The 21,872-nt window shown below is 39.5% G+C and overlaps 1 protein-coding gene across 2 annotated transcripts in view; it reads left to right on the forward strand.

Moving 5' to 3' along the window:
• The window catches only part of NR2C2 (nuclear receptor subfamily 2 group C member 2), a 110,905-nt gene that overhangs the window by 22,128 nt on the left and 66,905 nt on the right, over nt 1-21,872 (forward strand). The gene's annotated exons all lie outside the window — the stretch shown is intronic.

The raw sequence follows: 21,872 nt of genomic DNA on the forward strand, positions 1-21,872 counted from the left end.
ACAGTAGCAAAACTACAGTTATGAAGTAGCAACAAAAATAATTTTATGGTTGGAGGTCACCATAACATGAGGAACAGCATTAGGAAGGTTGAGAACTACTGCTTTAGTTGGTGATAGGAATAATTACCTTGAAAGTAATTGCTAGTTTTTTTTCATATATTTAAAGTTATTTTGCATTTAATAGGGTTTCCAGTGAGGTTGATTTGGAGACTAGTCTCACTTCCCTAAGAGGCCATTATTAATTCTTCAGGAAAAGAAGCTAATGTAGATTAGTATAAGTTCTGTGTATGCATTCAAATAATTTGCTTAGCTGTAACTCTGTGATTTTTGGAAAAATTATTTAACCTCTCTGAAATTCAACTTTCCTTTTTCCTATTTAAGCCACTGTATTCCCCAGAATATTAGAAGGTACACTCGTTTTGTTTACATACTTCAGTTTTTGTACAGATTGAGTCAGAGTTATAGTGTGCACTGTACCCAATAGGTGTGAATTTAGCCATTCCCTCTCTCCCCCAGCCTGATTCTCATTGAAATTTACGTCCATGTGTGCACTCAAGTTGATCTCTTTGTTCCTATTTGGCATTGAGTACGCGTGTTTGTTTCTCCATTCTTGTGATGTTTCACCTTGAAGAATGGTTTCTAGTTCCATCCAGGTTGTCACAAAAGATACTGGATTTTCATAGAAATAATTTTAATTTAATAATGACTTTTGACTTCATATAATAACTATATATAATATTAAAATGGCTAAATGAATAAGTAAGCCTATAGTTCATCATTTCAGTGTTAAGCATTAATGCAGTGGTAATAAAATATCCAAATTGAGGGGTTGTTAACAGTCAGTTCTGGATAATTGTTCATTGGATCAACAGACAATGAAGCAGTACACCCCCTCCTTTCCATAGACCAGGGAGAGTACATGGGTGAATAACAGGACAGGGCTTCTGTTCTCTAAGAGGGTACACCTGAGATGGGCCACACTGGAGGAGTGAATAGGAAACAACAGGATCTTGGTAGAAAGGGACTCTACAGAATGAGATTATGAGCCATGAGATCAGACAGACTAGGGTTTAAATCCATGCCCTGTTATTTGCCTCTTTGTGCTTCTCTTTCTTCATTTGGAAAATGGGAATAATAAGAGTACCTATCTATCTCATGGATTGTTGTGAGAATTCAGCAAAATAATAACATAACGAACTTTAGTAGCCACCATGCTTTTGCTTCATGAACTGATACAGGAATATTGTCAATTATGTAAATAGTTTTCTCTAGAGTCCCCAAATCAACCTTTTTCTCAGTAAATCAGTTAAGTCACAAATACTAAGGTAAACTACAAAAGTTGGATAATACAGAATAACAACTTGATATTCTATAATGTGCTAAAATTTATTTGGTTATTCAGATAAACAATTTAACAATAGTGGTCAAGAGAATAGACCTTGGAGCCAGATTGCTTAGATTTAAATCCGGCCCCTACTATTTGCAAGCTGTGTGGCTCCTCTGCATTTTGAAACTGTTTTATAAAGATCTAGTATTAACTTTTCTTTAAAAGTCTGATAGAGGCTTGACGCCTGTGGCTCAAGTGGCTAAGGCGCCAGCCACATACACCTGAGCTCACGGGCTCGAATCCAGCCTGGGCCTGCCGAACAACAATGATGTCTGGCAACCAAAATATAGCTGGGCGTTGTGGTGGGCTCCTGTGGTCCCAGCTACTTGGGAGGCAGAGGCAGGAGAATCGCTTGAGCCCAGAAGTTGAAGGTTGCTGTGAGCTGTGATGCCATGGCAGTCTACCCAGGGCAATAGCTTGAGGCTCTGTCTCATAAAAAAATAAATAAATAAATAAAAGTCTGATAGATTTCAGCAGACAAGCCTTCTGGGCCTAAGCTTTTCTTTACAGGTAGTTTCTTGATTATTCATTTAGTCCCCATTTGTTACAGATGTGTTTATATTGTCTATTCCTTCTCGGGTTAGTTTCAGTGGTATGTCCTTTTTCTTCTTTTTTTTTCTTAGAACAAAAAAATTTATTACCTCAGTGTTCTGTCAGCCAGACATCTGAAATTGAGATGTTGAATGGCCATGTTCCTTAATGGTGTATATTTTTGAGAGTTTGTTTATTTTATGTTACTTAATTTATTGGTGTACAGTTGTTCACCAAATTCCCTTATAACCCTTTTTATTTCTGTAAAGTCAGTAGTAATTTTCTCCTCTTTTTTTTTTTAGAAGCAGAGTCTCACTATGCTGCCCTCAGTTGAGTGCAGTGGCATCATAGCTCACAGCAACCTCGAACTCTTGGGCTTAGGTGATTCTTAAGCCTCCCAAGTAGCTGGGACTACAGGCACCTGCCACAGTGCCTGGCTATTTTTTGTTGCAGTTGTTGTTGTTTGTTTTAGCTGGCCTGGCCTGGGTTTGAACCCACCAGCCTCGGTGTGTGTGGCTGGTGCCGTAACCACTGTGCTACGGGTGCTGAGCCAATTTCTTCTCTTTCATTTGTGATGGATTTCTTTCAAAGAGATAGTTTTTTTGGTTTTGCTAATTTTTTTCTGTTTTTCTATTCCCTATTTTATTAATTTTCACTCAAAACCACAATGAGATACCATTTTACATCCATCAGAACCAGCTAGGATTTAAAAATCAGATAACAGGTGTTGGCAAGGATGTGGAGAAATTGGAAACCTCATGTGTTGCCGGTTCATTAACTATGAAATCACTATAAAAGTCGATTTTTAAAAACTTTATGATTAGTTTTTGTGTTTTTTTAAGGGAATAGTTGAGGGCAGGGCATGGTGGTTCACACCTGTAATTCTAGCACTTTGGCAGGCTGAGGTGGGAGGATCACTTGAGCTTAGAAGTTCTAGACCAGCCTGAGCAAGAGTGGAGACCCTTTCTGTACTAAAAGTAGAAAACTTAGCTGAGCATTGTGATAGGTCCCTATAGTCCCACCTATTTGGCAGGCTGAGCCAGGGCTGCTGTGAGTTAGGCTGAAGCCATGGGACGGAAGCCTAGACTACAGAGTACTGCTTGACAGAGGAGAATTGGTAATCTGAAGCAGTGAGAGCTTCAGTAATATCTAAGTGTCGTTAATCTTGCTTTCTTACATGAAAGAAATGAAATTTTCTAAAGGGGCTTCAGTAGTTGGCAAACATTTAAGATTTCCCTTTATAACTAAAAACTTAAAAGAGAGACACATATACATAAAAAATATATATATACTGTTTGTTTCTTCATAATTACCAAAATTACCTAAAGGTGCTTTTTAAATTTCCTAAGATGTTTTAGGTTGGGAGAAAGTTAGGAGTTAACTTGCTGGAGCATTTTGAGTGCTTACTAAGAAACCACTTGTATACTTAAACTTTAAGTTGCTTGCATGTTTACACAATGGAACAATATGACTAAAAATCTTGGGCAGGCTTTTTTATCTGATCCTTGGATTGTCTAAGGGACTCTTGGTCACAGAAGCTCTGACCAGAAAGGCCCTGCCTCTGCTGAGAAAACAGCCCAAATCTCCCAGCCACATTACTGCTTTTATCATCATGTCTTACTCCATCATTGCAGAAAATGTACACTAATGCTTCCATTTAAGGGAATGTTTAAAAACATTTGATTGGGCTTTTCCAATTCTTGAACAAAGCTCAGTGTTGGCAAGGTTACGTCCCCAAGGGGGAGAAAGCAGTCATTGCATAGTTTTCATTTTCCCAATGTTCTGAAATGGGAGACTCATTGTGATTACATTTGATTAATTTTGCCCTCTACTAGACTGCTTAAGTTCTTCATTTTCTTGTCAAAGTAGTAGATATACATAGATTTAAAACAGTAAACAGCAAGTACCTGAGCTATAATTCCCCTTTCCTTCTCTAAGCCTCCCTTGCTAAATTCAATTTCTTATGGTATTTAATTCCTTGCTTTAAAAAATATTCTTGGGGGTGGGGGCAGGGGCCCAAGGCCAGGCTTGAACTTGATACTGGCCAGGGCCAGTATATGGGGCCGATGCCCTACTCCTTGAGCCACAGGCACGGCCCCTAAAAAATATTCTTATGGACAACTCATTAGAGACCCTTTCCATTGTGTTGGGAGCTCTCCTGTCTATCCTCTATTTTCTATCTATCCTTAATAAACTATCACTCTGGTTTGGCAGCTGTAGCACAGTGGTTATGGCGCCAGCCACATACACTGTGGCTGGCAGGTTCAAACCTGACTCTGGCCAGCTAAACAACAATGACAAGTGCAACAAAAAATTAGCCAGGCATTGTGGTGGCGCCTTTAGTCCCAGCTACTTAGGAGACTGAGACAAGAGAATCGCTTAAACCCAAGAGTTAGAGGTTGCTGTGAGCTGTGATAGCACAGCACTCTACTGAGGGTGACATAGTGAGACTATCTCAATAAATAAATAGGGATGGCTCCTGTAGCTCAGTGGGTAGGGTGCCAGCCCCACATACCAAGGGTGGCGGGTTCAAACCCAGCCGCAGCTAAACTGCAACAAAAAAATAGCTGGGCATTGTGACGGGCACCTGTAGTCCCAGCTACTCGGGAGGCTAAGGCAAGAGAATCAGTCACCTAAGCCCAGGAGTTGGAGGTTGCCGTGAGCTGTGTGATGCCACGGCACTCTACCAAGGGCGGTAAAGTAAGACTCTGTCTCTACTAATTAAATAAATAATAAAAATAAACTATCACTCCATCACTCTGCTAAAAAATAAATAAGTAAAAAAATGTTCTTACCCTGTTATTTCTTGATTTTTCAGGTTTAAACATTGTGTCTTTTTTTAGAGTGAGGTTTCAGTTGTGGTAAAATATATATAAAATAAAATACCCATTTTAACCATTTCTTTTTGTTGTTTTGGCCAGAGCCAGGTTTGAACCTACCACCTCTGGTATATGGGACTGGTGCCCTACTCCTTGAGCCACAGGTGCCGCCCGTTAACCATTTCTGTTATAGTAAAATATAACATAAAATTTACCATATTAAACATTTTTGAGTGTACCGTTTTATGACATTAAGTACATTCATGTTCTGCATCCATCATCACCATCCTTCTCTGAAACTGTTTCATCTTCCCCAACTGAAACTCTGTATCCATTAAACCCTAACTCCTACTTACCCCTTTCCCCCAACCCATGGAAACCACCATTCATTCTTTCTCTATGAATTTGACTACTCTTGGTACCTTGTAAAGTGGGATCATATATTTGTTACTTTGTCACTGGCTATTTCACTTAGTGTAATGTCCTTGAGGTTTGTCCATGCTATAGCATGTGTCAGAATTTCTTTCCTATTTTAGACTAAGGAATATTCCTTTGTAAGTATATATCACATTTTATTTATCTATTCATCTGTCAATGGACTTTTGGATTAATTCCACCTCTTGGCTACTGTGAGTAATGCTGCCAGGAACATGAGTCCTTGCTTCCAGCTCTTTTGGGTATACAGTTGGTCCTTGTCTTACAGTGATTTGACTTACAATTTTTTGAGTTTACAGTGGTGTGAAAGCCATATATATGCATTCAGCACAGACCAAACTTTTAAGTACCTATACAACCTCTTCAATTTTTCACTTTTAGTACAGTATTAGTAATTTGCATGCAGTACTCAACATTGCATTATAAAATAGGCTTTCTATTAGACGAGTTTGCCCAACTGTAGGTTAATGTGTTCTGAACACATTTAAGGGAGGCCAACCCATGATGTGTATTAAATGTGTTTTTGACTTGTGATATTAACGATGGTTTATTGGAACATAACCCCATTCTAAGTCAAGAAGCATCTGTATACACAGAAGTGGAATTGCTGGATTGTATGGTAGTTCTATTTTTATTTTTTAAAAATACTGTTTGCCATAGCTGCACCATTTTATATTCTTACCAGCAGTACGAAAATATTTCATTTTCTCCACATCCTCAACAGCACATGTTATTTTTTGTTTTGTTTTTTAATAATAGCCATCCTAATGGGTAAGAAGTGGTATCTCATTGTGGTTTTGACTTGCATTTCTTGGTGGTTACTAATATTGAAGAGTTTGTTTTTATTTATTTGTTTATTTATTTATTTATTTTTGCAGTTTTTGGCCAGAGCTGGTTTGAACCTGCCACCTCTGGCATATGGGCCCTACTCCTTTGAGCCACAGGCGCCACCTATGTTGACGAGCTTTTCATAGGCTAATCAGCTGTATGTCTTCTTTGGAGAAATGTCTATTGAAGTCCTTTGCCCATTTTTTAACTGAGTGGTTTGAATTTTTTTATTGCTGTTGAGTAGTAGCGTTCTTTTTTTCTCACTGTGTTGCCCAGGCTAGAATGCCTACCTCACAGCAACCTCGAACTCCCAGGAATCCTTCTCCCTCAGCCTCCCAAGTATCTGGACTATAGGCGCCTGCCACAATGCCCAGCTATTTTTAGTAGAGGGGTCTCACTCTTGCTCAGGTTGTTCTAGAACTCCCAGAGTGAGAGGATTACAGTCTTGAGCTACCGTGCCCTCCTTGAGTGGTGATTCTTAATGTATTCTGGGTATTAAAGCTTTATCTGATATGTCATTTGCAAATATTTTATCCCAGTCTGTGAGGTTGCCTTTTTACTCTCTCAGTGGTTTCCTTTGATGCAAAAAAAGTTTTAATTTTGGTGCAGTCCACTTTATCTATCGTTCCTTTTATTGGCTGTGTTTCTGGCATTATATTCAAGAAGTTATTGCCAAATCCAGTGTAATGAAGCTTTTTCCCTGTGTTTAGGTCTGTGATCCATTTGTATGTGATGTCATGTTACGGATCTAACTTCGTTCTTTTTCCATGTGATGTGTTATAATTTTCTTAGCACTGTTTGTCAGAGATAGTTCTCTTGTCATTGAAAGGTCTTGGCATCTTTGTCAAAATCATTTGACATGTATTTGAAGATTTATTTCTGGGCTTTCTGTTCTTTTTATTTCTATAATATTGGTTTTTAAAAAAAGACAAAAAACTTGTAACTTGAAATTTACCTCGTTCTATCCATATGGTATACATTCAGATAAACTCATCATAAGTCAAAAGTATTGTAAATTGCACCACCATTAAGTCAGGGACCAAGTTCAGTAGTTTTGAGTATATTCATATTATTGTGCAACAGATCTTCACAGCTTTTTCATCTTCCAAAACTGAAAACTAATGCTGATACAACAGCAACTACCCATTTCTCTCTCCTCCGCAGCCCTTGACACCACCATTCTATTATGCTTTCTATGAATGTGACTACTTTGATATCTCTTTATGTAGAATCATGTAGAACTTGTTTTTTTGTGACTGGTTTCACTCACCATAATGTACTCAAGGCTCAGACTCTCTATTCTGTTACATCTGTCTATATGTCTATCTTTATGCCAGTACCACACTGTTTGATGATTGTAGCTTTGTGTAGTTTTGAAATCAGGAAGTGTGAGACACTGAACTATTCTTTTGCAAGATTGTTTTGGCTCTTCAGAGCCCCTTGAGATTCCACCTGAAGGTTAGGGTGGATTTTTCTAGTTTTGCAAAACACATCCTTAGGATTTTAATAGGGATTACACTGAATCTGTAGATGGCTTTAGGTAGTATCACCGTCCTAACAATATTCATTGAATAGCCAATTCATGAACGTGGAGATATCTTTCCATTTATTCATGTCTTCTTTAATTCTTTTAGCACTGTTTTATAGTTTCCCATGTACAAGTCTTTTATTTCCTTGGTTAGGTTTAACCCTAAGTGTTTTATTCTTTTTGATGTGGTCGTAAATGGAATTGTTTTCTTCATTTCCTTTTAGGAATGTACATTGTTAATGTATAGAAAAGCAGCTGATTTTTTATTCTGTTTGGAGTGGGTTGATTGGTTTGTTTTTGAGACAGAGTCTTACTCTGTTGCCCTAGGTTGAGTGCCATGGTGTCATCATAGCTCACAGCAGTCTCAAACTCTTGGGATCAGGACATCCTCTTGCCTCACTCAACCCCGTAAGTAGCTGGGACTACAGGTGCTTGCCACAATGCCCACCTAATTTTTCCATTTTTAGTAAAGAAGGGTCTTGGTCTTGCTCAGGTTGGTCTCGAACTCCTGAGTTCAAGCAATGCCCCTGTCTCAGCCTCCCAGAGAGCTAGGATTACAAGTATGAGCCACCTCACCTGGCCTTGGTTTTGTTTGTTTTTCTTAGAGAAAAGAAAGCTCTCTGTCGCCCTGGCTAAAAGTACAATGGTGTGGTCAAATTCCTGTGTTCAAGTGATTCTCCTGCCTCAACCTCCCAAGTAGCTAGGATTATAGGCATGCACTTACATGCTCAGCAAATTTTCTATTTTTTGTAGAGAGAGGGTATCCCTCTTGTTCAGGATGTTCTGGAACTCTCAACCTCAAGCAGCATTCTGGCGTTGGCTCTCAGTGTGTGAGCCATCACACCTGGATATTTTTCTTTTTTTATTTAATATTTTTATGTCTCCAATTGGCTTTATTATCCTTTGGGTAACGACTAATTTGGGGTGCTGAGTTTTTTATCCTGTAATTTTGCTGAATTTATTAGTCTAACAGTTTTGTTGTGTAATTGTTTGGGTTTTCTGTGTATAAGATCATGTCATATCAAACAGAGATAATTTTACTTCTTCCTTTCCCATCTGGATGTCTTTTATTTTATTTATTTATTTATTTTCTTTTTGGCTGAATTCAGGGAACTTTATTGATGTTACATGACAAGGTATGGCTCCCTAGGCCCCTCCTGTTCTTTAGGGGGTCTCGTGTGGAAACTGTGTTGAGGGGAGATTCTCATGAGGTGGGGGACTGAGTAGGCAGTGCCACCCCAGCACTAAGAGCCTTTCTCTTCCTCTCGTGCTCTGGCTGGGGCTGGTAGTCTAGGGGTTCTTACTTCTTAGAGGCCATGTGGGCCATAAGACCCACCACCCTGTTGCTATAGCCAAATTCATTATCATACCAGGCAGTGAGTTTGACAAAGTGGTCATTTGAGGGCAATGCCAGCCCCAGCATCAAAGTTGGAAGAATGGGTATCACTGTTGAAGTCAGAGGAGATGACCTGGTGCTCAGTGTAACCCAAGATGCCCTTGAGGGGGTCCTCTGATGCCTGCTCCACCACCTTCTTTTTTTTTTTTTTTTTTTCCACCACCTTCTTGATATCATCGTATTTGGCAGCCTTCTCCAGACAGTAGGTGGATCCACGACCGATATATTGGCAGTAGGGACATGGAAGGCCATGCCAGTGAGCTTCCCATTCAGCTCAGGGATGACCTTGCCCACAGCCTTGGCTGTACCAATTGAGGCAGGGATGATGTTCTGGAGAGCCCAGCAACCATCATGCCACAACTTCCCAGAGGGGCCATCCACAGTCTTCTAGGTGACAGTGATGGCGTGGATTGTGGTCATGAGTTCCTCCATGATGCTGAAGTTGTCATGGATGACCTTAGCCAAGGGGGCTAAGCAGTTGGTGGTGCAGGAGACATTACTGACAATGCTGAGGCTGTTTTCGTACGTCTCGTGGTTCACACCCATCACAAACATGGGGGCATCAGCAGCAGGGGCAGAGATGATAACCTGTTTGGCACTCCCCTGTAGGTGAGCCCCAGCCTTCTCCATGGTGGTGAAGACACCAGTGGACTCCACAACATACTCAGTGCCTGCCTCACCCCATTTGATTTTGGTGGGATCTTGCTCCTGGAAGATGGTTATGGTATTTTTATTGATGACAAGCTTCCCGTTCTCAGCCTTGACTGTTCCATGGAATTTGCCAGGGGTGGAATCATACTAGAACATGTAGACCATGTAGATGAGGTCAATGAAGGGGTCAATGATGGCGACAGTATCCACTTTGCCAGAGTTAAAAGCAGCCCTGGTGACCAGGCGCCCAATAAGACCAAAGCTGTTTATTGCAACCTTCATTTTCATTTTTACCATAGTGCCTTGGGGATGCGACTGGTGCTGCACTTGAAGAAGCGGCTGTCTGACGAATGGGAGGATCAGAGAGCTGGATGTCTTTTATTTTATTTTCTTACCTAATTGCTAGAACTTCTAGTATAATGTTGAGTACATGTAGAAGTGTCGAAAGCAGGCACCCTTGTCTTATTCCTCATCGTAGAGGAAAATTTTCAGGTTTTTTTTTTTTTTTGAAACAGAGCCTCAAGCTATCCCCCTGGGTAGAGTGCTATGGTATCACAGCTCACAGCAACCTCCAACTCCTAGGCTCAAGTGAGTCTCTCGCCTCCGCCTCCCAAGTAGCTGGGACCACAGGCGCCCACCACAACGCCCGGCTATTTTTTGGTTGCAGCCGTCATTGTTGTTTTGGTGGGCCCAGGCTGGATTAGAACTGGCCACCTTAGGTGTATGTGGCTGGCACCTTAGCCAGTATTTTCAGTTTTTCATTGAGTGTGGTATTAGCTGGGTTTTTTGTTTTTTGGGGGGGGTGTTGTATATGACCTTTATTATGCTGAGGTAATTTCCTTGTATTCCTAGTTTGTTGAATCTTTTTATCATGAAAAGTATTGAATTTTGTCAAATGCTTTTTCTCCATTAGATGAGAGGATCATGTGGGTTTTTTTTCCTTCATTCCATTGAACCTCTCTTGTTTATGGTTTGTTTGTTTGTTTTCTGTTTTTGTTTTTTGAGACAGAGTCTCACTATGTCGCCCTCATCACAGCTCACAGCAACCTCAAACTCTTGGGCTTAAGTGATTCTCTTGCCTCAGCCTTGGTCTCTATTGCTAGACCACAGACGTCCGCCACAACACCTGGCTATTTTCTGTTGCAGTTGTCATTGTTGTTTAGCAGGCCCCGGGCTGGTCTTGAATCCGCCAGCTTTGGTCTATGTGTGGCTGGCACAGTAACTCCTGTGTATAGGCGCTGAGCCTTAAATCCTTTTAATACACAAGCTGAATTCAATTTGCTAGTATTTTGTAGAGGATTTTTATATCAGTGTTGATGAAAAATATTGAACTGTAATTTTCTTGAGATGTCTTTGATGCCGGCCTGATAGAATGAGTCTGGGAATATTTCCTCCTTTTTAGTATTTTTGGAAGAATTGGTAGAATTCACCACTGAAGTCATCTATCTGGTCTAGGACTTTTCTTTTTGAGGTTTTTGATTATTTATTGAATCTCCTTACTAGTTATAGGTCTATTCAGATTTTCTGTTTCTTCATGATTCAGTCCTCGTAGGTTGTTTATGTTCTTGGGAATTTGTTCATTCCATCTAGGTTGTCCAGTTTGTCAGTTTACAGTTGTTCCTAGTACCCAATTATAATCCTTTTCTATGACTGTGAAATCTGTAATAATACCCCCACTTTTATTTCTGATTAGACATTTCTTTTGACTTACTATTATGAGGAAACTTTAGTTTTCATTTAGTGCCCCATACTTCTACATCTCTTTCCTCTATTTTTCCAATAAAATTAATATCCTTTTCGTATAAATCAGTGTTCTGTGTTATATAATTGACACTGTTGCAAATACTTCCCAAATACTTCCCAGTGTCTCCAATATAATCATAAAACTCTCTAAATATTACTTTCTACACAAATATATCAGAGGAATTTTTAGTGAACTTTTTTTTTTCCTGTGAAAACATTCCTTCTAAAGCCCTCTGACCTGCTTCAGTCAGTTTTTTACTGATTGCTTTTGGAGCTTGCTGTGCACAGCTGTTGCAATCCTTTCTTTCTTTCTTGTTTTGAATTCTTTGTTTCCTTGAATCATGTCTTGGGATTACTTTTGGTTTCTTTTTTGGGGGAGGGTGTTTGAGACAGAGTCTCAAGCTGTTGCCCTGAGTAGAGTGCTGTAGTGTCATAGCTCACAGCAACCTCCAACTCTTGGGCTGAAGCGATCCTCTTGCCTTAGTTTTTCTATTTTTAGTAGAGACGGGGTCTTGCTTTTGCTCAGACTGGTCTTGAACTCGAGAGCTCAAGCAATCCACCTGCCTCGGCCTCCCAGAGTCTTAGGATTATAGACGTGAGCCACTGTGCCCGGCCAAGAGGATGGTGTGTTTTGGTTTATTTTGTTGATGGACAACATGCTCCATTAGTTTCCCAGGAAAGGATTTTTTTTTTTTTTTTGTAGAGACAATCTTACTTTATCACCCTTGGTAGAGTGTTGTGGCGTCACAGCTCACAGCAACGTCCACCTCCTGGGCTTAGGGTGATTCTCTTGCCTCAACCTCCCAAGTAGCTGGGACTACAGGTGCCCATCATAATGCCTGGCTTTTTTGTTGTTGCAGTTTGGCTGGGGCTTGGCTTGAACCCATCACCCTGGGTATATGGGGCCAGTGCCCCACTCACTGAGCCACAGGCACCTTCCTAGAAAGGATTCTTTTAATCTTAAATATCTAAACACATCTTTATTTATACCTACATACTTAATTGATGATTGACTAAGAATAGAAATTTAAATTGAAAATGATCTTATCTTAGATTTTGAAGATGTTGTTTTATTGTCTTCCCTCTTCTAGTGTGGCTTTTGAGATAGTCATTGCCATTTTCATTCTTCAGCCTTGTGGGTGACCTTTTCTCTCTCTTTTGCTATCATTCCCACACCAGTTGTCGACATCTTTGTCTTTGTTCTGAAAGTCACAATAATGTCCCTTAGTGTATACATTTTTTCATGAATGATATTGAGTACTCAGACAGTCCTTTCAGTCTGGAAATTCATTTCTTCCTTTTCTTGGAAATTATTTTTTACTAGTTTTCTGATAATTTCTTCCCTTGATTTTTTTTTTAGTCCCTATATATTAGTAGTACTCCTAATTAGTTGGTTGTTGGATCTCTTGAACTAATATTTTCATTTCCTATCTTTTCTCCTAATTCCATTTGTCTGCTTCTTCTACTTAAGGAGCTTTACTGACTTAGAATCTATGTTCAGCACTTACTAGTGTTTGAGCATGCTACTTAACCCCTTTGTGCTAGTTTCTCCTACTGTCAAGTAAGGTTAATTATTGTACTTATTTTGGAGGATTGTTGCGAGAATTATATGACTTAATGCACGTAAATAAAACATGACACATACCAAATAATACCATGTGGCAAATATTATATTAAGCTCTCAGTTCTTGCTGTTGTCCATGGCCGAAAGTCCTCACTGTGAAATTTCTGTTGGTGGCCCTGTCCATGCTGCATGACTCTAGGTTTCCTTAGTCTACACTTCATGAAATGAAGCTGCATAGTATATGCCTAATGGACTGAATTGTCAAGATTTCTCAAGATTTCTCCTCTTGGGTTGAATACAGTGGCTCACACCTGTAAAACTAGAACTCTGGGAGGCTGAGGGGGGTGGATTGCCTGAGCTCACAGGTTGGAGACCAACCTGAGCAAGAGCAATACGCTGTCTCTAAACAGGCATTATGGCAGGAGCCTGTAGTCCCAGCTACTTAGGAGGCTGAGGCAAGAGAATCATTTGAGCTCAAGAGTTTAAGATTGCTGCGAGTTAAGACGCCAGGGCACTCTACTGAGGGCAACAAATTGAGGCTCTGTCTCAAAAAAAAAGAAAGAAAGAAAGATTTCTACTCTTATGAATTAGAAAGTAGACATTTCTACTAGTACATGATGTATGCATTTCTGAAAAAGCTAAAAATAACAGAGCTTATGGAAAAATAGGGTTTGGGGTAGATCAGAAAACTGACAAAAATAATCCTAATTAAAATGCTAGCACAGTTAAAAAGACTTATTAAATTCCCAATAACAAACATTAGAGTAGATGCAGGTTTTTTTCTTTTTTTCTTTTATTTTGGGCAGGGCCGGGTTTGAACCCACCACCTCCGGCATATGGGAACAGTGCCTTACTCTTTTGAGCCACAGGCGCCGCCAGGTTTTTTTCTTAAAAACAAAGTAAAAGTAGCTTTGTGGAAAAGGATGTAAGGAAGGGTTAAGGATGCTGTGTTACTATGTAAATCCAAAGAGCTTTGAGAGACATGTGTAAAGATGGGGAGAACCATGTGATGACCATTTCCAAGACAGCACCTGGCCAGACTAAGACAAGAGGAAGAACCTGGTGTGCACAGGCATCATGCAGAACACAATTCCTTTAGCTTTCTGTGCCAGTGAATTGTGCATTCCATGCCTTTACTTTGCGATAACAAAGAATTAAGGAATTAGGAGCAACCAACGTGTAAATCATTATGATTTGTACATACTGAAATCATTTCTCTATTTACAGTTTTCCAGAATCAAAATCACATTACAGAAATAACTTTGCAACAGACCACACCATACTAACAATAGTAGTTATCAAACAATTTGTTCTAGGCACTGCAAAGGATTGTACATATATCATCTCATTTAGTTGTCATCTCTTTTTTTGAGACAGAATCTTACTCTGTTGCCTGGATAGAGTGCCATGGTGTCATCATAGCTCACAGCAACCTCAAACTCTTGGACACAAGAGATCTTTTGTTTGCCTCAGCCTCCCAAGTAGCTATAGGCATCCACCACAACACCCTGCTAATTTTTCTTGAGCAAGAACAAGACCCCGTCTCTACTAAAAATAGAAAAACTAGCCAGGTTGTTATGGAAGGCACCTGTAGTCCCAGCTACTTGGGAGGCTGAGGCAGGAGGATCACTTTAGCCCAGGAGTTTGAGCTTGCCAGTGAGCTACCTTACCAGGGTACTCTACCTTGGGGCAACAGAGTGAGACTCTATCTCAGATAAACAAATGAGAAATAAAAAGAAAAAAAATGCAAATTTTGACTTATCTATGGTTTCACAAAAAAATGTGAAAGCCAAAATGCAGGTTTGAAAGAATGAGTTGGTACCTTCATACACACACACACAGACACACACATGTCAAAGTAAAATGCCAGATATATCAACTGTCAAACTTAGTACTTATGGAAATTGGACATTTCATGCTTAATGACTTAATATAAACACTAGAGGACCAAATAATTCCAATTTTATATAAATTATTACAGAGCTTAGGAACCTTCTCCCAATGCATTTTATAAAGCTAACATAAACTTAAAAAAAAAAATTAAGTTTACCTCACTCACAAACACAGATGTAAAATTCCTTAACTGTTAGCAAACTGAACCAAGAATGTATATGTACATGAAATTATACTCAAGTTGAAATTATCAAAGTGAGATTAACCCAAGAATATAAAATGGGTTTAATATTACAAAATCAATCTAATTTACCACATTTTAACTGACTAAAGAGCGAAGGCATCTGATGATCTCAGTAGGTCATCAAAAAAAACCATTTAATAAATTTAAATATCTGCTGACTATAACAATTTATTATATATTCTAACTAGGAATAGAAAAGTATGTCCTTCATCTAATGAAGAACAAAGGCTCATAAACATCATACCCAACGATAAATGATTGAAAACATTTCTTTTAACCTAAGGAACAAGGCAAGGATCATTTTATCATAAGTATGTTTGTGCTAGATTGTTGATTGCAGCTCAGTTTACAACTGCCAAGATGCGGAAACAAACCAAACTGTGGTATGCACACCATTTTTTACTCAGTCATAAAAAAGATGGAAAAGCAAGTGTCCAGTGTATTCAATACTAACCTGAAGCCAGTAGAAGAACTAATACACACCTGTACAAGAGAAAAACTCAATTTAATTCAAGTTGGGAGTGGGGAAAAGAGAGGAGGAGAGGAGAGGTGGGAGGGGAGTGGGTGTACTTCTGCCTGATGGGCAGCACAGTGTCAGGGTGTATGGCACACCTCTTAGGTGTGGGACCCAATTACAACAGGGACTCTTCCTAACAAATGCAAACATTGTAACCTAAGTGTTTGTGCTCTCATATTAATCTGAAAATTAAAATATATACATAGTTTGTGTACAATTTACTATGTTGAATCTATTTTAAATTGCACACAAACTTTATGTCCACCCTGTATTTAAAAATATATATATATATATGTAAAAAGAACAAATAAACAAAAAAAACCATACTGAGCAACACTTTCATGCTCACCTGATTGGCAAAAAACTAAAAAAAAAAAAAGATCATACCACATGTTAACAAAGATATGAAGCATCAGTAACTATCATTTATTCAATGCTGATGGGAATGGACAGTGGTATAATTACTTTGCCAACAGTTTGGTATTCCCCGTCAAAGCTAAACATGAGGCTGGGCATGGTGGCTCACGCCTATAATCCTAGCATTCTGGGAAGCCAAGGCAGGTGGATCACTTGAGCACAAGAGTTTGGAGACTAGCCTGAGCAAAAGTGAGCTCCCGCCTCTAAAAGTAGTTGGGTGTTGAGAGAGGGTGAGGCAAGAGGATCACTTGTGCCCAAGAATTTGAGGTTGCTGTGAGCTGTAATGCCATTGCACTTTATTGAGGGTGACAAAGTAAGCTTTTGTCTCAAAGAAAAAGTTGAACGTGAGCATCCCTTATGCCATGTAATCCCAGTACTATAATCCCTAAAGATGCTCTTCCACACATATTCCAGGAGACATGTATAAGAATGTTTCCTGAAACTCTGTTTCTTCATACCCTCATTCTGTCCTCTAAAAGGAATAGATGCACAGTCCAAATGTCCACCACAGCTGAATGAACACTTGATGTATACTCATACAACAGGACATTGATACTATACCTGGTGAAAATGAATGAACTATAAATTAATACATTAAATATGGATAAATATGAAAATACTGAACAGAAAATACAAGTCTGAGGGAATACATATAAAAAAATTACTTTTAAAGTTTAAAACCAGAAAAAATAATGTATTATTTAGGAATATATATATATAGGTGGGAAAAGTCATAAACAAAGGAAATATAAGGTTCCATAAAATTCAGCACAAAGGTTATACACTGTTATTGAAGAGTACATGTTACTTGACCCTTCATGTCAAAGAGACTAAGAATGAGGAAACACTGGAGCTAAGTCAAATCCCCTCTCTCTGCTCCTGACTTTTTCCCTAGCTTCAGAGCATCCCCACCTCCAACCCAATCCAATATGCATGTTTGAGAGCCATAGAATTGAACCCCAACAGACAATTTATTCAATTTCATAGGGAAAAAAGTCAAATTAGTCTACTTACTTGAAAATTGATGGTTATATCCCTGAAATGTGATGTGTCAGACAGATATCTAATTAGAATTTAGGAGGGTTGGGTGCTTTTCTTAGTGATTGGTAACAATGACATTCAAACTTGCTCAAGTGAAAAGGGGAGATTTGTTGAAAGGATATTCACAGAACCTAATCTCAAGATGTACTACCAGGCTATAAGGGAACGGAGACCTGTCAGGCAGCTTGTCTTCCATCTCTTTCTGGGACCACAGTCTGGTTCCTTTCTAGCTTTTCTCTGAAGACTAGCTTTCTTTGTTTCCATCTATGACAATTTGGACTTATACGTGGCATCAACTGAAGCCCTGATCATTTGTGATCTTACAACCTACTGAGTGTTCGGTGCCATCCTTTTCATGTGACAAGAAACAATCCTCTCCTATAACTTAGCATCTTTTTTTTTTGAGATAGAGTCTCACTATGTTGCCCTTCATAGAGTGCTGTGGCATCACAGCTCACAGCAACCTAAAACTAGGCTAGTCTCAAACTCCTGACCTCAAGCAATCCTTCCATATCAGTTCCCCAAAGTGCTGGGATTATAGGTGTGAGCCACTATATCTGGCCTCTACCTCTGTCACTTTTTCTACTCTTTACTCTTTTGTCTTTCTCCATAATGTTTATCATTATCTACAAACATATACACTTGTGATCTGTCATACGAGACTATAAAACTCCAGGAAGGCCAGAAGTTTCATTTTCTGTTGTATTCACAGTGCCTAAAGTACAGTGGCTGGAGCATAGTAAACGCTCAATATGCGTTAATTGAACAAATATACTCTCTTTTGTTCTTTCTTTGCATGCATATCATCTAGTTGACAGTGTGCACGTAAATTTGTCTTGTATTTTCTTTTTTCTTTAGAGACAGAGTCTCACTATGTCACCCTGGGTAGAGTGCTGTGGCATCACAGCTCACAGCAACCTCCAACTCTTGGGCTTAGGCAATTCTCTTGCCTCAGCCTCCCCAGGAGCTGGGACTACAGGTGCCCGCCACAACACCTGGCTATTTTTTTGTTGCAGTTTGGCCAGGGCTAGGTTTGAGCCCACCACCCTCAGTATATGGGGCCAGCACCCTACCCACTGAGCCACAGGCACCACCCAAATTTGCCTTGTATTTTCATAAAATATTATTTCACAAAATAAATATCATTCACCTTTCCCAGGTTGCTACATAACCTTCTTGACCATTCTTTCTCTTTTTCTTTTTTTTTTTTTTTTGAGACAGTTTTACTGTGTCGCCCTCAGTAGAGTGCTATAGTGTCACAGCTCACAGCAACCTCAAACTCTTGGGCTTAAGCCATTCTCTTGTCTAAGCCTCCCAGGTAGCTGGGACTACAGGCGCCTGCCACAATACCCGGCTATTTTGTTGTTATTGTTGTAGTTGTCATTGTTGTTTGGCAGGCCCCGGCAGGGTTTGAACCCACCAGCCCCGGTGTGTGTGGCCGGTGCCCTAGCCACTGAGCTACGGGTGCCGAGCCTTGACCATTATTTTTTATAATATTATATCAAGGGAATATACCATAATTTTTACTAACCTAGCTTGGGACATATAAGTTGCCTCTGACCTTTCTCTATTATAAATCGACACTGATAATTGCAGTAGAACCTCCCTAGCTGACCACCTCCTTAATTTGACCTAATTTTCATAGACTGGACATGTACCACATGCACATAACAGTTGCATGTTGACCAGTTTGTTACAGTCCTTTGGGTGGTCAACTTAAGAAGTTCTCTTGTAAATAATATTCATTATTTACCAGTCAATGGGCTTATTAGCAAATGACAGAAACAAACTGTAGCTGATTTAAGCACAAATGAGATTCCTAAAGAATATTGAGTTAAAACGTATGTGAGGGTAGATGACTAGACAAATGAATGGGCAGATACGTGTAGATGAAACATTATACCAGGCAGGCTAGAGAGGTAGCTCTAAAGCTCAGAACAACACTCCAAATCACACTACAGACTAGTCTGGTGAAGCTGTGGTGGGACAATACCACCAGTGCAGTCTCAGGCTAGCACATCTGATTGACACCACCTCCTCACCTGGCCACTCTACCCTGTCCGAGGGAAGCCAGGACTGCAAATAGCTAATGTTGTCTTCTACAGTTGGAGATAGGCTCTGCCTCACCCAGAGCCTGAAAGAGGGAATTCCTATGTTGCCTAGAAGAATAATTCAGGATGTAACACTTGATAAAGCCATCCTCTATTTATGATAATTTGTATAAAGTGGATTACCAGCACCAGACCGGGTAGTTGACTGCAGTAGTTTGGTCTTGGAGCTTTTTGCAGTGCTTTTACTTGCATTAATCTCTTTCATTAATCTCACTCATTTTTTTTGCTTGCATAATCTCTTTCATTAATCTCACTCATTTCTTTTGCTTGCATTAATCTCTTTCCTTTTACACTCCTTTTATTGGCTGCACTTAGTGACTAGAGTGTTATATTTCTTAGAACTTTAAATAGCTGTTGAAGTCTGGGCACAGAAGGACACGACCATAATCCTACCACTTGGGCAGCCAAGGCAAGAGGATCACTTGAGACCAGGAGTTTGAGACCAGCCTGTACAACATAGTGAGACCCATGTCTAGAAAAAAATTTTTTAAAAAATCACCTGAGTGTGGTGTGTGCCTGTAATTCCAACTACTCAGGAGGCTGAGGCAGGAAGATCTCTGAGCCCAAGAGTTGGCGGTTGCAGTAAACGATGGTTGCACCACTGCACTCTACCCTGGGCAATAGAGAGAGACAGTCTCTAAATAAGTAAATAGTTGTTGAGGTGGAGGGACTTCTCCTCTGCCTTCTCTAAAAGGAGAATTATCTTTTATCTCCTTTATTAATTTTTCCTTTTTATATTAGGGTCCCTGAGTTTGTATTAAAATCTTAAAAAATGGATGACATTTATTTAACTTAGATTGTTTTAAGTTAATGCACATACAAAATTCGGGAGTAGAAAAGGTACTTTTTTTAAATTTCTCTTTCATCCTCCTTCCCTACCCTATGTAAAAGTAAATATCGATAAAACCGTTTTTTCTCCCCATTTATCACGCAGCAAGAGACATGAATAGAACCTTCTCTGAAGAATACAGACAAATGGCTAATAAACATTTGAATGTTGAAAATAAAAAATGCTCATTGTCCCTAATCATCAGAGAAATGCAAATCACAACCACTCTAAGATACCACCTAACCCTAGTGAGAATAGCTTACATCACAAAGTCCCAAAGCTGTAGTTGCTGGCATGGATGTGGAGAGAAGGGAACACTTTGCAGACTAATACAGCCTCTTTGGAAAGAAGTATGAAGAATCCTCAAAGAACTCTAATTGGACCTTCATTTGATCTCACAACTACCATTACTAAACATCTAGCCAGAAGGAAAAAAAAAATCATTTTATCATAAGGACATTTGTACCAGATTGTTTATCACAGCTCAATTTGTAATCACCAAGATGTGGAAATGCCTACCAACGTAGGAATGGATTAACAAACAGTGGTATATGTATGCCATGGAATACTGTTCAGCCATAAAAAGATGGAGACTTTACATCTTTTGTATTAAAGTGGATGGAGTTGAAACCCTTTCTTCTTAGTAAAGTATCATAAGAATGGAAAAACAAATATCCAATGTACTCAGTACTAATACAAAGACAGTAGATGATCTAATACTCATAGAAGAGAAAAACTCATTTCAATTCAAGTTGGGGAGAATGGAGGTGGGAGGGGATTGGTGTGTTCCCATTTAATGGGCACAATGTAAGGGTATATGGCACACCTCTTGAGTGCAGGACAAAAGTATGAGAGGGACTCTACCTAACCTATGCAAACATTATAACTTAGTTCTTTATACCCTCATATTAACCTGAAATTAAAAAAAAAAAATCTCTTTTCTCCTACCCTTTCCTAGGCTTTTATTTGTTTTGGTTTTTGATGATTGGCCGGCATTCACCTCCAATTTGTTGTTTTTGAGGTATTAAAACAAGTAGTCCTCACATCAAACAAGGGGCTATAGCCAAGCTTAGTGATCCATGTTTTCAAAGCCAAAGAATCTGGGTGTTCATTTCAGCCCCACTTCTAACTCACTTTAGGAGCTCCCTCTCCTTAAGGCCTTGGGGGAGGGGTGGGACTGACACTCATTCTGTGGGCCTGCTATGTGGTCTTCATTTGCTCTGACTACATATGCCCATCTTTTACCAGAAGGGTAGGCTTCTGAGTCCAGAACTTTGTCTTGTAGTATTCATGTACCTGGCACATATTGAGTAGCTATAGTTAAATGGGCCCAGTTTTGTTATTCCGGTATTTTTGTATGTAACACAGCCCATATGTTATTGTCTACCCTCTGGGTGAAAGAGAAACTTGCAGAGACCCTCATATCATTAAAAATATTAGATTATAATCCCAGCTACAGAGGCTAAGTGGGAGGATGGTTTGAACCCTGAAGTTTGAGACCAGCCTGGGCAACATAAAGATAGAGAGATCCCATCTCTGCAAAAAATTAGCCAGGCCTAGTAGTATGTGCCTATACTTTCAGCTACTCAGGAGGCTGAGGTTGGAGGATTGCTTGTGCCCAGACATTGGAGGCTGCAGTGAACTATGATTATGCCACTGGTTATAGCAAAAGAATAAAAATAAAAAAATTACTGCCCTATGAAGTTGAAGATGCTATGTGCAGAACATGGTGTCTCTAGGTTCTCCAAATCTTCCCTCCTCCACTCCTTACAGTTTTAAAACTGTTTTGAGTTGGTTGGACTCCATGGTAACATTCTTGCCAGCTTTCAGTTGAAGAAAGGTAATCTTTAAGGGGAAGGGGGGGGGGAGTTGAGGGAGAAGAATTAGCAAAGGCAACAATCTAGGAGAAGGGAGAACTTTGTAAAGCAGAGTACATCT

The sequence above is a fragment of the Otolemur garnettii genome, unplaced genomic scaffold, assembly GCF_000181295.1.
Source record: "Otolemur garnettii isolate 467f Iridium unplaced genomic scaffold, OtoGar3 scaffold00101, whole genome shotgun sequence".
Classification (NCBI taxonomy): domain Eukaryota; kingdom Metazoa; phylum Chordata; class Mammalia; order Primates; family Galagidae; genus Otolemur; species Otolemur garnettii.